Raw genomic sequence first — 17,931 nt, 5'->3', positions numbered from 1 at the left:
TGTTGGAGGGGCTGTGGGGAGATTGGAGCTCTTATGCGCTGCTGGTGGGAATGCAAAATGATACAACCATTTTGGAAAATGATATGGTGCTTCCTTAGAAAGCTAGAAATAGAAATACCATACCATCCAGCAATCCCACTCCTAGGAGTATGTCCTAGAGAAATAAGAGCCCTCACACGAATAGACGTATGCACACTCATGTTCATTGCAGCATTGTTCACAATAGCAAAAAGATGGAAACAACCTACATGCCCATCAACAGATGAATGGATAAAGAACTATGGTATATACACACAATGGGGTATTATGCACAACGATGAATCTGTGAAGCATCTCATAACATGAATGAAACTGGAGGACATTATGCTGAGTGAAATAAGTCAATCACAGAAGGACAAATATTTTATGAGACCACTACTGTAAAAACTCATGAAAAGGTTTACACACAAAAAGAAACAATCTTTGACGGTTACGAGGGATGGCAGGGGTGGGGGGAATACTAAATAGACAACAGATAAGTGGTAACTTTGGTGAAGGGTAAGACAGTACACAATACTGGGGAAGCCAGCACAACTTGTACAACGAAAGGTCATGGACGCTCCACAGACACATCCAAACTCTCTGAGGGACCAAATTGCTGGGCAGAGGGCTGTGGGGACCATGGTCTCGGGGAATATCTAGCTCAATTGGCATAACATAGTTTATAAAGAAAGTGTTCTATATTCTACCTTGGTGGGTAGTGTCTGGGGTCTTAAAAGCCTGTGAGTAGCCATCTAAGATATTCCACTGGTCTCACCCCTTCGGGAGCAAAGGAGAATGAAGAAAACAAGATATAAGGGAAAGATTAGTCCAAAGGACTAATGGACCACAACCACCATGGCCTCCACCAGACTGAGTCCAGTACAACTAGATGGTGCCCAGCTACCACCACTGACTGCTCTGACAGGGATCACAACAGAGGGTCCTGGACAGAGCTGGAGAAAAATGTGGAAGAAAAGTCTAACTCACAAAAAAAGACCAGACTTACTGGCCTGACAGAGTCTGGAGAAACCCCAAGAGTATGGCCCCAGGACACCCTTTTAGCTCAGTAATGAAATCACTCCCAACGTTCACCCTTCAGCCGAAGATTAGACAGCCCCATAAAACAAAACGAGACTAATGGGGCACAAAAGCCCAGGGACAAGGACTAGAAGGCAGGAGAGGACAGGAAAACTGGTAATAGGGAGCCCAAGGTCGAGAAGGGAGAGTGTTGACATGTTGTGGGGTTGTTAACCAATGTCATAAAACAATATATGTACTAACCATTTAATGAGAAACTACTTGTTCTGTAAACCTTCATCTAAAGTACAATAAAAAAAAAAGAAAGAAAAAAATTTTTACCCTCAAGATAATGGGAAAATAATTAATATGAGGAAAAACATTTAAATGTTATATAAATTATTGCAAAATTCCTGTGATTTCAAAGAAAAAGTGAGACTATTTCAAATTTGTGGCACCTCAGGATGTAACCTCATGAGTTCAAGTTTCTTAGCCATTAGGAATGCTTTGGTGGAAATTTTTGTGCCCTTAGAGTCTTATCACAGTATCTATGTTAGAGCAAAAAATTTATGAGATAAAATGAAGGAGTTGACAGTACATGTTAAAATAATTTGTCCTGCTAAATTACTTTAATTGTTTATTGGCTTAGTGTTAATAGTATACTTTAAAAGCCATCCAAAAATATGTTAATAATATTTTAGTCATAGAAGAAAGATAAAATTTAGGGAACCTGGTTTATTCTTCTGACTTGCACATTAATTAACTCTGGAGAAGTTAGTGAAAAGTCATAGATGCTGAAACAATCTATGCAATCGACCTTCAGCAAGGGTAAAATGAAATATTACATAAAGAATCCAAGGAAAATGAAACTTGCAACCATATTTTTACTAGAGATTTATCAGCATTATGGTTTCTGATTGACATGGATGCTACATAATTTGTGGATAAAATGTCATACTATTTGTCTCTTAGATATATTCACTGATTCTGGGTAATCTAGGACTTTTTAAAATAAAAATTATATAAAATATGGGAAAGACAATTTTTCAGACCAGTTATGTCCTAGGGCTCCTTATTAGATCCAGAATCAATTTTCAGCACCACGGACAGCATAACAGTCATAACAGCGAATGAAAGGTTTGGATTATTACAAGGAGAATATAAAATGAAGGATTGTGGTTCATATACCTGTCCCCAAACTTAAGTGGTATTGTGAAGAACTAGAAGGAAAACTGCCTATCATTTTATTTCAAAATTTAGAAAATGAATCAGTGATTCATAAATGACTATAGGAAGAAAAAGTAATTAATTAAACAAACATATATTAAGCTCATAATTTGCTCAATAAAAGTTTTGGTTTTATAACTGCTGTTACTTACAAAATGCATATTCATAATAATTTAATTTAATTTTGCTTTTATCCCCCAATAAGATATAATTACACACTACATGATACTTCCAATTATCAAATTTCTGATAGCATGTAATTTGCTATCTGTATATTTTGAAATAGCTTTAAAAGCTTGAATTGACTGAAGATTTTCTGATTCATCATTTAGTCGTTTCATTGTCCTACACTAACGTTAACCCTCCAGCATTCCCCCAAAACAGCAACAGCAACAATAACAAGACAGAATTTCTCTACCCATTGCCTGTTGCCCTGAGTTGATTCCAACTCATAGCGACCCTATAGGACAGAGTAGAACTGCCCCATAGAGTCTCCAAGGAACAACTGGTGATTTGAACTGCCGACCTCTTGGTTAGCAGCCGAGCTCTTAACCACTGCACCACCAGGGCTCCAGAATTTCTCTAGTAACAAAAAATTTATACAAGTTCTCCACCAAAGGGTACCCAGTAAAGATAATCTTGGTATCTAAAGTTATTTCGTGTGAGATCATGTGACATTTCCAGGTGGTACATAAAGTTAAATAAGTCTTAACGTAGGCAGTGATTTTTTAATGATGCTAGGAAGTGCTTCCATGTGGTTTAAAATATAATGTAAATACAAAAAACAAACAAACCCATTGCCATCAAGTCGATTCCAACTCATAGCAACCCAATAATGTAAATAAATTTCACTAAATCCCAAAAGTTGTTGTTAGTTGCCTCTGAATCGATTCCAGCTCATTGGCCATCCCAAAAGTAGGATTAAAATTTATCGAAATGCATACTATAATGCTTCTTAAATGTTTTATTTATAATTCATTAAGGTAGTTGATTTCAAATACAGCGTAATTGTGGGCTATGCACCATTTAAACCAGCTTGCTAAATGCTGCATTGCCAAAGGAACTTGAATTAAAATGGTTCCACTTTTGGCCAGGAGATGGAGCTGTCACGTAAGGTGCTGCCTTATATTTATTTATTAATTTTTTCAATTTAACGTGCTGTTTTCTAACAGACAGTGGGACCATCGAGCGAGTGCCAGAACCGAAAGCTAAGGCAGAAGCAGAGAGGATGGTGCAGTCGTCCTTTCTTGTTTTTCCTTCTTCAGCGAGGATAGAACACATGTGAGATTTTACTTTCTGCTCCAGTCAAAAATCTGAAGAACTGCATTGGAGACAATATTATATTCAACACATATATGGATTCTGTGCTATATTTTGCCATTTCCTTTATTTCAGGTAAGCCGATATGATTCTATCTTTGATCTGTCAATGAATTTTTATCTATGTAAATAATACTTTTAAAATAAGATACATGTTTTGTAAGCTTGGATTCAGATCTAAAGGGTAAAACAGCTCCAATTCTAGCTGTTCTGCATTTTTAAATCTTCCGAGGCTAAATGAGCTCTCTGACTCTGATATGTAGTATCTTAATATCTCAGTGGCTTTCTGGCCTTTGATGTCCATCTGTGGCTATATTTATCTACCTTTTAAAGTAAAGCTTTCCATGGAAAGGATGATCTTCTTCTCACAGGGAAATACTGTTTCTAAGTGCATGGAACAAATTGTAGCGATGTAATGAAGCAGATTAACATGGCAGTGGCTCTGCCAAGCCCAGGGCTGAACGTTCTGATAGCAGCCTCCGAGACACATCAACATCCTGAGCCCAAAGACCTTTCCAACAATTCTTACCACCGATGACGGTACTGATTATTTATGCTTTTTCTTTTCTCCTTTTAGAAAAAAAACATAAGTAATTTCTCCCATATGAATGGGAGGTTTATGCTGTATGTTTAATAGACTTGGATAGTGCAGACCCTGTCCTCCACCCAGTATGGATGTGAGGAGTAAACTGAAAACAAAATAATTGCTGTGAAGGTGGATTTTTTTTTTTTTTTTTACTGGCTTTGTGATGATAAGACTGTGGCAATTTAAAATAGTTGATATAGTATAAGGTGTTCACATTTTAATTATTTTTGGTCATGTGACATTAGCTGTGCTAAAGAGTGGAATGACTCAGGAGGTGGAAATTGCATGTAACAGCCTTGCTTCTTTCTGCTGCTTCTAATGATTCCTCTGAAATTCTCTTTCTCTCTCTCTGCTGTAATAGTGAGAAGAAAGCAGTATTGAAATTCTGCATTTAAAAGCTACTGACTGTCATTTAGATTAATTTAAAATGAATTTTTAAATATTTTAAATAATTTTTATAATGTTGTGTTTAAATGCCTGCCTTCGTGGAAAGGTCTGTGTGTGTGTTCATGATGGTGGTGGTGGAGGTGGCAGGCAGGGAAGGTGCATCAGGATGTTTCTATCTTAGTCATCATTTTTCTGTAAAGAGGTAGTTGTGCTGTGTCAGAGGTTGTGAAAGCTATGAGGAAATGATTTTATAGAATGGATCTCACCACAGAGGAAAAAAAATCTGCCCTTTTAACATGTCGATGTCGGATCTATAAAGAGATTTCAGTTCCATATGGTTCTATATACATGGGAATTTTTAGAATCACAGATTTTTAGCATGTATCCTTCTCATCATTTAAAGAAGAGCAGCTGTGGCTCAGAGAGATTACATGGGTTTCCCAGAGTTACATACTAAATTAGAGTGAAAGGCAGAGCTAGGACACTGATAGACAGTTTTCAATGTCTTTCATAGCAGTAACACCATGTACCTCTACTGTGAACTATCCAGATGGCGTATACGAGGTGTGCTGATATTGTGTGTCTGTGTATGTGTGTGTGTGAAAGAGAGAGACAGAGAAAGAGACTCATTCTCTGGGTAAGTTCTATGAAATAGAGTTTTTTCAATGTACAAGTTACTTAATGGGGTGGGCTATACCTGTATACTATATGCAGTGCTCGGTTATCTCAGGGCTTTTGTCCTGGCATCCAAGAAAACTAAAATAACAACTATGGAGATCCTCTGTTTCTTAGTTGTCCCTTTTCACTAACAGATGAGATATATTATCCTGCCATATATCCATGAAAAACATGGATGGCTGCATACTGTCTCACAATTCTGCTCCTCCTACCTAATAGTACAGGACTGTACATATAACTTAGTCTACTGACTCTTAAGTACTTATCTTACGCCCTGGCCTTCACTCTTTCTTTCACATAGTGGGAACAGACTACACCCTACTTCTTCAATACCTTGAGAAAGGCATGGAATTAAAATGTATAACTTTCACATACAATATTTACAGAATACCATGCATCTACCAAGAACTGTCCAGAGTAGAGTTTGAGAAATAAACAAAGGCACTGGTCCTATTCAAGAAGTTTAACTCAAGGAGTTTAACATGGAAGTATGTGTTTACAGATGCTATCATAACTCAATACAAAAATGAGGAACAAAAAAAGCCGAGAAAGTGAATGAAACAGGTAGATGAGCACCTTCCTTGTAGTAGGCTCTGGGTTCTGGGACTCAGAATAAACCAACAGCCACCATTCTCATCTATGAGGCACTCAGAACCCAGAAAAAAGGATTTTCAGAGGATGCGATAGTTAAATTAAATATTAAAGAGTGAGTTGGATATAAATAAATAGAAATAATTTATCATTCCAGGCAAAAGGTGGAACAAGCAAATACAAACAGTTGGGAAACTATAGGGCATTATATAGGGAAACTATAGGGATTAGTAAATAATTCCATTTGGTTGAAGCTCAGGGGATGTGTTTTGGGAGTGTGATATGCAATGAAGCTTATCAGCTAATTTGGAGTCAGGCTGAAAGGGCCTTTTATACTATGCCAAGGAATTTGGAATTCATTCTTCAGATAGTGAGGAGAAATGGATGTTTTCTGAGTGGGAGAGCCATGTTCAAATCTGTAGTTTAGAAATAATCTGGTGCAAGAATGGCATCATGGATAGGAGTAGATAAGAAACTAGAAGCAGAAAAAATGTGTGGGGTTTCTACACTGGATCAAGCAAGATGTAATGAAAATATGAACTAAGGCAATAGGAATGGAAAAAAATTTAAAAGAGGAACAAGTTGAAGATAATTACAAAATTCCTATTTTGAATGTCTGGATGGATGTCTTTAACATATAGAAGAAACACTTGAACTGTCTTTTCTTTTTTATGGGGCAAGAAAGAAAAGGATAATGAATTTATCTTCTGATATTATGCATTTGACATACTGACAGAATCCTCACACAGAGATGTTCCGTAGGAAAAAAAAAAAGCTAAAAAAATTATATCCAGATCTCAGGTTAGAAGTTAAGGGTGAATGTATGGATCTGAATGAAGCTGTGTGTCGCAGCGGTGGCGATTTTCGGGGCGGCGGAGACAGTAACCAATGCCACAACTCTTACAGAGAAGTGGGGACAGGAGGGTCACTCTGAGGAGTCGAACCCAGCTTCAGTCCCAGGAGTTTATTTTATACTCAGTACAGCAAACAGTGAAGCAAATAACAGAACAATGGGCTTTGGGTGAATAACAGTAAGTTTTGGGCAAGGGAGGAGGAATTCAGGTAAACAAGCCAATCAGTAACGGGTTTGGAAAAACAAGTCGTGACAAGTCTCAACATGTTGGGGACAAGTCTCAACATGTTGTGCAGCATAGAGGCCTTTATACATCCATATTTTAATGGCACATATCCCCACAGCTGTGGGCAAGAACTAGGTCACACATAAATGAACGTCAGTGGGGAATAGAAGGGGAGTGAAGATGACTGGGGCAGAACATTAAGATTAGGTGGATTAAAAGGAGGATAGAAAGGCTAAGAATGAATGGAGGAAAAGTGATGAGTGAAGTTAGAGGAGTAACAATGTCAGGTAAATTGACTACCAAAAGATGGATCAGCAACAATGGGAAACCCACAAAGGGGGTGATTAATAAGAGAACAAGATAGGGGCTAATGGATTTTGTTATTATTATTAAGTCATGAATGGATTTTAAGACAAGAAGTTGAGTAAAGTGACAGAGATAGGGGCCCAGACCGAGGAATGAGAAAGTTGAAGAGTAAATTGAGATTTTATGAAGTTTGCCAGTGAAAGGTAGGGTAGAAAATATTTTATAGCTTGATGGGGAAAGAACTATTGAGGGAAATTTTAGTTTTGTTAGGATTAGAGAAACCTAAACCCTTTTGTAGAATAAGGATATGAAGTCGGTAGAAAGGATGAAAGAAGAAACGAAAAATAAATCAGACCCTAGAAGAGATAGGAGATGGAAATTTCAAGAAGGTTTTTTCTTTGAGACAAGAAGAATGGGTGGGTGATGATGTAAAGGAAAGCTGATATAACTCCCTTTAAGTGGCCTGTTCTTGGAAATTAAATCCTTGTCTATAAAATAAAATATCTCTTCTATTTAAATTGGTTTGTTCCTCAGAAAAGGCTATTTGTGGCATATGGACTTTCTAGAAGAAATAATTAATCCTCAGTAGCAGAACACTTTCCAGCAGGGCACATTTAGTCACATTAATCCTTGAATTGGAAACCAATAAGACTGTTTTTCTTATTAGGCTTATTGTGCATACTTCACTTATCTATTTCTTATACAGAATGGCCTGTTTACGGCAGGTTCTGTTTGAAATTTGCATTGGCCTAGACCAACATGTATCTGTTATATGTATCTAGATAGATTATTAAGGGCTGGTTTGCTAGTGTCTGAATTAATTACTTAAGCTCCTTCGTTCTGTTCATCCCTCAGTTCCATTAGTATTTTCACCAGACTTTTGTATAAAGAGAAAAGAAAGTTGGTTTAACCACAAGCTAACCTTCTTTATGGAGCTTTCTACCAGAAGTTCTTTCTTTCACCCTTTCTACTGGCAGTTCCAGAATCCCATAAAGTCAGTCTTTCCTAGAGCCAATCCTCTCTAGGCAGTGTTTTATACTCACATCAGTTTATGGAAGGTCCATGTAAAGTCTTAAAGAGGCACAGGCATTGGTGAAGAATCCAGTCCTTTACACTGGAGCCTTTGGAAATAGCTGTCTTCTCAATTTAGGCACACTCAGTTCAGTTCAGACTTGGTTGGAAAGAAGCATTTTTGCTTGATTCCAGACCTGACTCTACTCTGCTGAATGGTAAGTCTGATGGGCCAGAGTGAGGAGGGCAGAGGAAGGCATGTAGATGGCAGTGCAGGTACACATGACTGTCCATCCCTCAGGCTGACCCTGGGCTTCACTGTAAAGGCAGTCTTTCCCCATCCCCTCAGTGTCCTGTTCTTCCCTCCTGTCTTCTTCCCTTGGGTGTCACCTCCTAGATACCCTCATAACTACTTCACTCAGAGTCTAAGCTGTATAAATGAGGGTATCTTTATCTAGCTTCAATTCCCGGTTATTAAAATGAAAAGGCAGAATTCGGGTTTTATTTATGTTTTTTATTCTGTTGTTATTAAGAAATTCGGTTCTAAGTGTCACCTGTAGAATACTTAACCCTTACCCAGTTTGGACCCTTGATGTTTATATGTCCCCATTTTTTCCTGAGCAACATCATGGGCAATTTTGGGGGTGTGGATGGGACAGCTGATGATTTAAAATGGAAACACTATCTCAATTTAATTCCATTAACGTATGTTACACACCTACAGGTTGGTCATGGACAATGTTTGGTACTACAGGTTCTGAGGTAAAGAGAACCTAGGTCATCACTTCTCACGTTGGAGAATTTTCAAAGGAATTAAATTCTATGTTTGGTTTTGCTTTTAATTCTTTTAAAAATATTTAATTTATACATGTGATTTCACAGTAAGTCATAGAAAACAGAAACAGGTCTTAGAAAAATATTTTTCAGTTTTATGCTCTAAGCAAACATGCTCAAAGGTATATACATCAGGGTCTTCTAAAATCATTTCTATTGAAAAACTTTTGTGACAAAGGTCACACATACTTTTAATATCAATTCCAAACCACTTCCAGATGCTGCCAATAGAAAAAAACAAAATGCTCCCGTAACTTACCCTGATTTTTATCACATTAATTTTCTCTTTTGCTTTATAAATTATTAATATATTTTATTCAGCGTATTTTAAATACTGATGATAGTTACAGACAAGTTTATTTCAAGGAGAAACCATTTTGGAAAGAAAAAGTCGGGATTTGAATATGGACTTTCAGTTTTAAAATATTGTGAATTTGGATTTTGGCTAGAGCTACTTCACATGTCTGTTATCTCCAGAATACAAATTTAATTTGATCCTCTTTAATTTCTACTTGTTTCAATATAAGTAAGGTTTTTGAAAAATATGATTTGCTTATGTTGGTAAAAGATTATTGCTTTAGGGTTCAAAAAAAAAAAAAGGAGAACAGTGATAATACCAGTGAAGGCAAATAAACTCTTTAGTCATTAAAATGTGAGTTCATGTTATATTGATTTGAAGGGGCATTAGAATCTTATATATATATTGATGATAATAATAATAATACCATTGACAATACAGTAGTATTTTTTGAAATATTATTTCTATATAAAAAATGATGACCTACATTAAGAAGATGAGATGAAAATCCTGTTAAAACTTAAGAGTAAGAGCAGTTCTCTATTTCCCTGTGATATTCACACATTAGTGTCATCTCCCCCTTATTGCATTTGGATTTTGAGAAATTAGAAATGGGTGGAAGCAAAGGTGGAGGTGGACATTACAAATCAAAAGTATAAATTTTCCCTGGTAATATTACATTAAATTTTTAAATCAAGATCCTTGTTTAGAAGAGATATAATTAATAACTAAATTAATAATAAAGAAACTTTTCTATCATGTAAGGTATTTTATTTGTGAAAATTTTTGGAGAAATGGGCTAACAATCAAGGATATTTAAATATATTTTATCTATCAGATTTTTAAAACAGTTTTTGCAAGTAAGAAAATCATTTTAATTTTAATTAACTTTTTGTTTCTACTTGTTGAAAAATAGTCCTGTACTAGAATGAAATGATCTTAGGAAGCAGTCACCCTCAAGGAGAGCTTTGAATTATTTGAGTTATTATTATATCTTCGAATTGTTAAGCCTTGTATTGGTATCTACTATCAGTTGAGATTATAATATGCTTTTCGTGTGAGTATATTTTGATAGTATTAGCAAATAATTGAACAATTATGTGATTGTGTAATTATGCCCTGGTACATCTTGTTTTGGATGGTATGTATGATAGAGAGACAAAAGAATAACCAAGTTTCTTTTAGGCACTATGAAGAACAATGGATTGGTTTGAATACCATGAAAAAAAGAGAGAAATTTATAATAAGAGCAGACTAACACCACTTTACTTTTTCTAAATAACTGATGTCAAAAATTGAAATATGTAGGGCAAGAAGTTAGCCATCCAGGGGGCAATTGTGATGCTGTTTTTTTATCAGGCCAGTACTACCAGCTAAGACCTTTCTCTCTTTTTCATGTCTCCCAATAGCGGGCCCAGTAATTATACAAGTGCTCAGGCTTGCACTTACATATCTCCTGCATCGATGGTCATGGGAGTCTGCGGAGCCCCTGGTTGTATAGACAGTGTGACCATAAAATGTGTCATCTAAACTAGGATATGGTTTGTTGATAATTTCTCCAGAACAACAGGTGTAAACCAAGACTGTTCCAGGAAAACTGGGATCTACAGCCACCTCAATAGTACTCTACTTCTAAGAGTCAGAAGAAAGGGAAGTCAGAAGAGGACTATGTTATGGTTTGCATTTGATTGGTCTACTCAAATATATCACCCATGCTTTAGGTGCCTAGGAGTCAAAAAGTTAAAATGTAAAACGGCCCATTGAGTTAGATTAACAGATAAAGGTGATGTGAGACCTACTAGAATAAAAGCAATCATTTATTCAAAACTTATGAGAATTTTCAATTATGATAACTTGATGGATTGAGTGAACGCGGAACTCCTTTACCAACACCTGACAACTCTAGATAAAATACAATGAAATTTCTTAAAATACATAGTTAAGCTTACAATAAAAAAAGGGATGCCTCCAGGAGTCAGAAATGGAGATAACTAAAAACCTAAGTTATAAACATGAAAGCTGGCCCAGGATCTGGGGAGTGGGAGGAGGTATATCATATTTAGAAATAGTCCAAATGCCAGAAGGCTTTAATTTTAAAGTCTGTGCAAGTGTAATATGGGGAGTTTTCCACTGAAATTGAAGACCCTTGTATAGAGCATGAAACCTTAAAGAGATTTTTGCTTTAAAAAAATTCACCAAAACTTCTTTAGTAATATTTAGTTCAGATTCTTACAAAAAGAGATAAAATGTGGCATAGAGAGTGGAAGCCCCCTTTGTACCCAATGCTGATCCCATTCTATACCTCCATTCTCAGGTAACAGCTGTTTTGAATTTGATGCATAATCTTTATATTCATGTTTTTTTCAGTTATACTACACACACTCTTGAACATACACACATATACTATACAGCACTGTTTTATGCATTTTAAAATTTTATATAAGTGGTATTTTAATAAGTTACTATAAGTATCTTTCTGCATTTTGCTTTTTACACTCAACATGTTTTTGAGAACTGGTTATTTTGATACATGGATGTATATTTCAATCACTTCAACTGAAGTATAGTTTTCCATTATAGGGATGAATCACAAATAATTTACAGTTCCCAGAATGATGTGTATTTGAGTTATTACCATTTTTTACCATTACAGAAAATACTGCAATGAACATCGTTGTGTATTTTTCTTCATACATTTGGACATGAGTTTGTGTAGATCAATGGATTTCCAATACATCCTGTATGACAGTTTCACCTCTGTGACTATAGTCCAAATAATCCAAATTTCTACTAAAAACATTATAATAGCTGTAACTACTTTCTTTGACACAGGTAAAGCCATTACAGTATTTCTGAGAAGAGTAAATGGAAAAACTCTTATCTGTGTGATGAATCTCACATAAAAGGAGACATTCAATTCAGAATTGTTCTTTCATTAACCAAGACAGTCATTATTTAATAGAACTGAATACAGTGTCATCAAAAATTGATTTAACAAATAAATATATTTCTATCTAAGCAGACAGAGCCCTAGTGGTGCAGTGGTTAAGAGCTCGGCTGCCAGCCAAAAGGTCGGCAGTATGAATCCACCAGTCGCTCTTTGGAAACCCTATGGGGCAGTTCTGTTCTGCCTATGAGTCAGAATCGACTTGACAGCGAGGAGTTTGGGTTTTTTTTTTTTTCCTAATCTAAGCAGAAATAAGAAGCTGTCTTACATGAGAAGAGCCAAGATTATGCATTTCAGAGAGAAAGAATTGTGAATGCCAAAGGCCTAAGAAGGGAGAAGCTAAATCTGAGAGGAGTTTGTAAATTATTATCAACACTTTCATTTTTATTCCAAGTTCAAATGGAAGTCTTCAGCAGGGTTTAAGTAGATAATGACATAATCTGATTTGTGTTTTTAAACTACCACTCTGATTATGTGTGGAGAATAGACTATAAAGGAAAAGAAATGAAATTAGAGAAGCCATTCATGAAAGAGTATAGGAATCCAGGTGAGAGACAGTGGAAGCTTAGACTAGCTGGCAGCACTGGTGATGGAGAAATGTGAGCAGAGTTCAAGGAATTTTGTGAATAGATATGGTAAACATGACTGGGAGATGGGGCCAAAGATTAAAGATCCAGGGTTAAATTTATATCTCAGAACCTCAGTGACAGTGGGAGAAGTCTTCAGTCTCCCCCTAATCCCCTCCATTTCATGAGCAGTCCCAAGCAGATTGAAAGACTTGAGGTTGGGTCCTTAAAAACTATCCCTGGCTGCAGCACTAATTGTGCAGTTTCAGTTTCTGAGTATGGTTTCCGTGAACCTTGATCACAATGTCTATTTCTTCATCCCATCATATTTAAATCAATTTGAATTTTCCCTTACCAGAAAAGTAGTATGTACTCGTTAGTGTCCATTTAGAAAACACATACAAGAAAACTAAACACCAAAAAAAAATAAAAAAAAACCCTTGCCTCCGAGTCAATTCTGACTCATAGCAACCCTGTAAGACAGAGTAGAACTGCCACATAGGGTTTCCAAAGAGCACCTGGTGGATTCGAACTGCCAACCTTTCGGTTAGCAGCAGTAGCTCTTAACTACTACACCACCAGGGTTTCCAAGGAATCTAAAAGACATAAATTATTATTTCATTTTCTACCATAAATATACTTGTTATTTTTTTATTAGTTCTTTTATAAACATGTGCTTATGCTATACTCACTTTTTTTAACCTACTTTCTCACTTTCCTTGTCATTAGATGTTGTTATATGCAATCATTTTTATAGCTGCATATTATTCTCACTGTAACAAATATTTCAGCAAGCACGATGGTAACTAAATCTTTCTATAAATTTTATCGTGTCCTTATGATAAATTTCTAGGTATTGAATTGCTGTATTAAAGGATGTCCACGTTTTCAAGTCTTGTATGTGTAGCTGCCATATAGAAAATTTTAAGTTATTTACATTTTACATCAGCAGTATATAAGAATGCCAATTTCTTTTTAAGTATGCCAATACTGGGTGAAAACATTTTCTTTTTTTCAATTTTGATAGTTGGAAATGGAATTACTTTGCTTAATTAATGGTAAGGTTAAACATTTTGCCTATGATAGTTTTAGGGGGACTTTGTATCTTTATTTTATGAGTTGTCTAGTTATATGTGTTGCCCAATATTTTTAAAAATTGAGATATTTATTGATTTATAATTGCTTTTTTTTTTTTATTGTACTTCAGGTGAAGGCTTACAGAACAAATAGTTTCTCATGAAACAGAAGTACACATGTTGTTTTATAACATTGGTTAACAGCCCCATAACATATCAACCCTCTAACTTCTCAACCTCTTTTTTTGTTTGGTGTATAATTGCTTTTTAAAATATTTTAAATACATTGTTTAAAAAACATCTACCCTCTTGCATACTGCTTGCAATAGATTTTCTGATTTGTAATTTTTTTAACAGAGTGCTTAAATACAGTTTCCATTTTGGAAAGCCATCATGAATGGCTTCTCCAATTGTTGCATCATTAAAAAGAGTACTCATCCCAAGGTTATATAAATATTCAGCTTTTAAAAAGTGTTTTATTTTTAAAATCATAGGTTATCTGGTTTCTATGGTGATAAATGAGGTGTGATAAGATCTAACTTTTAAAAAATTGATTAACTGGAAGTTGTGAGACAATTTTTTTGAGTAATATAACCTGCAACTTAAAAAAAAAAGTAATCTTTATTATATGTTGGTTTTTAATATCTAGTCTTGAGCCTTTTCGTGGACATTCAATTCTATATCATTAACTAATCTGTTGAGGTTTACTTACATATGAAATGTTATAATACATTTTAATATCTAGTAGGAATGACTCTCCTGTTACTCTTCTATATCAACATATTCTTGATGAGAAATAATCTTTTATTATATTCTTGTTATTTCCATTCTGATTGTTCTGTTTCCATTAATCTAGCTTCCCTGCCCCCACCCTTTACCTTCTCATCTTTGCTTTAGAGTAAGTTTTGACCATTTTGTCTCATACAGATAATTATTTAAAGGAGCATAGTACTCATGGGTGATATTGTTTATTTTATGAGCCAATTTGTTACTTGGCTGAAAAACGACCTCGAGTGGCTTCGGTTCCAAGTTTAAAGGGTATCTCAGAGTGACAGTCTCCAGGGTTCCTCCAGTCTCTACTGGTTCATTAAATCTAGCCTTTTTTAGTAATTTGAGTTTTGTCCTACATTTTTCTCCCATTCTCTCCGGGACCATCTATTGTTCCCCTGGTCAGAACCGTTCGTAGTGGTAACCAGGCACCATCTGGTTCTATTCTCAGGATAGATGAAGCCAAGGTTCATGTGGACTATTAGTCCTGTAGACTAGTTTCTTCTTTGAGTCTTTCGTTTCCTTCCTTCTCCTTTGCTCCAGACGAGTACAGATCAATAGTTGTATCTTAGATGGCCGCTTGCAAGCTTTTAAGACCCCAGATGCTACTCACCAAACTAAGACATAGAACATTATCTTTACGAACTGTGTTATGCCAGTTGACCAAGTTGTCCACAAAACTATGATCCTAAGCCTTCAAACCCAGTAAACCTATTCCACGAGTTGTTTGGTTATGTCTAGGAGGTATCCCTAACTGTACTACCTGAGTGCCTTATTTTATGTATATGAATATATATGCAGCACACACAAACATGTACATACATACGCCTACAGAGACACTTTACATGCACACCCATATACTCACATGTGCCTTCCTGTACACATATATGCATGCATATCTAGCTACATAACCACAAACATATTTTTTGGTTGTTATTACTATTGTCACAAAATTATATACGCCATAGCATTTATCCAAGCCATCCCTTATTCTTGTGTTCTTCTTGGTGTGATCACTTACCCTGATCAAATCATGCAGACTTCACCCATATTCAGCATTGCCTTTCCCATCAGCAAAAATAACAAGTGTCTACTGTCTAGAAAGTGATTCCCCCTCCTTCCCCCTCCCATCCCTGGTAACCACCAAAGAATGTTCCTTTCTGTATGTATAACTGTTCTTGTCTTTTTATAAAAGTGAGACTATACAACATTTGTCCTTTTGAGATTGACTTATTTAATTTAGCATTATGTCCTCCAGATTCATCCATTTGTAAGATGTTTTGAGAACTCATTATTCTTAATAGCTGTGTATTATTCCATTGTACTTACGTACCACAGTTTATCCATTAATTTGTTGACAAGTGCTTAGGTTGCTTCCACTTTTTTGCTATGGTGAATAATGCTGCAATGAACATAGGTGTGCATGTGTCTATTCGTGTCACTGCTATGAGATCTTAACTATTATATTAATGAAGATTATAGTTTACTAATACCTAGTATTAGCAAGCATGTAGAGAAATAGGCACTTTTTAGAAAACAACTTGATGATCTCTGTCAACATTTAAAAGGTGCTTATCTTTTGATACACCATTTCTACTTCTAGAAATTGGTCTTATACTCACACAAGGATATTAATTACAGCATTTTTGTAAAGAGTAAAAACCTAAGAATAACCTAAATGTTCATTAGTAGGGATAGGTTTAATAAATTGTGGTGCATCTGTATAGTCAAATATTACACAGTCATTAAAAAATAAGTTAAACTTGTATATACTGATATAGAGAGATGATCAAGAAGTATTGTGAAGTGAAAAAATCAAGTTTTGTAATACTTTGTGTGGTGTCATCCCATCAGTGGAAAAAGAAAAAAAAAAGGTAAAGAAGAGAAAACATAATTTCCTACATAAATGCTTATATATTCTTAGAAACTTTTTGGGTGAATATACAAGGAATTGTTAACAGTGGTTACTTTTGGGCTCTGGGATTGTATAGGGAGATTAGTATGTAGGATTTTTATTTTTACTTCATTTTCTTCTGTTCCATTTGCATTTTTAATAGTAATCACACATTTCTTTTACAGAGTAAAGATTCAAATTAAGTATTCTCCACTATTCAGTATCTGACAAGAAGATAATTTTTTTCCTTTGATGCATAAATATTATAAACATATTAAGGCATTTTTAATTGTGGATCCATACCACTTGGACATAGTTTATGAATTTTTCTCCTAAGTGAGACAGTTGTGCAGGAGTTTGTGTGTGTGTATGGGTGTGCTTTATTCTCTTTTTGGCAGCATAAGTCTATTCAAAACTGAAAGTAAAACCAGGCTGAAATATTGATTCAAAATATTTTTACATTTGTATATACATCTTCGAAGGAGTTTGCACAAATACGTAACACTTTGAAAACAAGAAATTAGCTCCATGCTCTCTGGCACTTTCTCTCAAGTACCCTTCCCAAATCTTGGTGATTTCAATATGCATTTAGAAGGCCTTTCCACAGACCATCCTCTAAGTTTCTTAAATTCCTCTCCTGCAATGATTGTGTTCTTTAGTCTTCCTCAGCCACTCACTCCCATGGTTTCATCTTGCACCTTGTTGCCAGTACCTGTGATCTGTCCATAAATCTCCTCATTTTATTGTGCTTTGCAGATATTGCATTTTTTACAAATTGAAGGTCTGTGGCAACCCTGCACTGATCAAGTCTATGGGTGCCTTTTTTCCAACAGCACGTGTTCACTTCATGTCTCTGTGTCACATTTTGGTAATTCTTGCAATATTTCAAACCTTTTCATTATTATTGTATCTGTTATGGTAATGTCTGATCAGTGATTTTTTTTTTTATTTTTTAATAGGTTTTTTTTTTTTATATTTTATTGTACTTCAGGTGAAGGCTGACGGAACAAATAGTTTCTCATGAAACAGTAGTACACATGTTGTTTTATGACATTGGTTAACAACCCCACAACATATTAACCCTCTAACTTCTCAACCTTTTTTTTTTTGGTGAAAATACACATAGCCAAGGATACACCGTTTCAAAAATTTCTACATACACAGTTCAGTGACGTTGACTACGCTATTCCAATTGTGCTGTTATTCTCACTTAAGATGAAGGCTTACAGAACAAAATAGCTTCTCATTTAACATTTACTACAAATGTTGCCCTATGACAATGGTTAACAATCTCACAACACATCAACAATATCCTTACTCAACCTT

At 35.4% G+C, this 17,931-nt stretch overlaps 1 protein-coding gene across 1 annotated transcript in view; it reads left to right on the top strand.

Annotated features, from left to right (window-relative positions):
• Positions 1-3,421: 3,421 nt before the first annotated feature.
• SCN2A (sodium voltage-gated channel alpha subunit 2) overlaps positions 3,422-17,931 on the top strand; it is a 164,208-nt gene continuing 149,698 nt past the window's right edge. The window contains exon 1 of the mRNA XM_004375562.1: positions 3,422-3,660. The gene's annotated coding sequence lies outside the window, so the exon portion shown is untranslated. The remainder of the gene's footprint in view (positions 3,661-17,931) is intronic.

The sequence above is a fragment of the Trichechus manatus genome, unplaced genomic scaffold, assembly GCF_000243295.1.
Source record: "Trichechus manatus latirostris isolate Lorelei unplaced genomic scaffold, TriManLat1.0 scaffold00037, whole genome shotgun sequence".
NCBI lineage: Eukaryota > Metazoa > Chordata > Mammalia > Sirenia > Trichechidae > Trichechus > Trichechus manatus.
This window is presented reverse-complemented; position numbering and strand designations above follow the sequence as displayed.